Source organism: Dipteris shenzhenensis, unplaced genomic scaffold, assembly GCF_047967505.1.
Source record: "Dipteris shenzhenensis isolate YYH24624 ecotype China unplaced genomic scaffold, Dip_SZ_1.0 scaf0449, whole genome shotgun sequence".
Classification (NCBI taxonomy): domain Eukaryota; kingdom Viridiplantae; phylum Streptophyta; class Polypodiopsida; order Gleicheniales; family Dipteridaceae; genus Dipteris; species Dipteris shenzhenensis.
In genome coordinates this window covers 12501-13303 of record NW_028239755.1, presented here as the reverse complement: position 1 = coordinate 13303, position 803 = coordinate 12501, and positions in this window count along the sequence as shown.

Genomic DNA, 803 nt, shown 5'->3' with positions numbered 1-803 from the left:
AATTATTAATGGCACCGGTATTTTGAGTTCCATAGGTGGAGAAAGCGCAAGATATGGGGAGGGCGGGAGAGTATCTTCTTATTCATTCGGATTGATGATTGGTATTATTCTACTGCTAACTGCCTTCGTTTCTCTTGTCTCCTAAGAGTTTTTTTCTTCTCCTTTCCAAGATATTCCTTATACCTCTATAAGTATCCTGTGACTATTCTACTATGTTTTCCGGAAAAGGAGAAATAGAAACTAGTGATTGGTGATCGATCGATATGCATCTTGGGGTTGGGGGGGGGGCGATCAATCACGACCAAGATCAACCATGACCGAGATCTTCCACACCAGCCCCCCCCCCGATTCGTAGGCTCTATCCGAGAAGGCAAAAGGGATTGCTATCATTACTGCTTCTTCCTATAATGAGAGTTAGGGTGTACGCGAGGTTCATGAAGTCTCGAAGAAAGCTTTGGGTCTTCGAGTGGTTAACGTCTTGCAGATCAAGGGGCGGCTCAAGGAACAAGAGTCTCTGGAAGTATATGGGATTGAATCATCTGCCACTTTCCTCGGTAGCTCAGCGGTAGAGCGGTCGGCTGTTAACCGATTGGTCGTAGGTTCAAATCCCACCCGGGGAGATTCATCCATTTCCAGTAGGATAGAAGATAGTCTAGATGATGTACCTCCCTTCAATAGGGATAATACTTCACTTACGTCAGGGGAGGGGGAGGTACCTCCTCATAATATATATCGTAGAAACCGATAGTATCTTTGAAGATTTACATTATCCACATTCGAGATTCTCAGTAATGAGGTAGTTC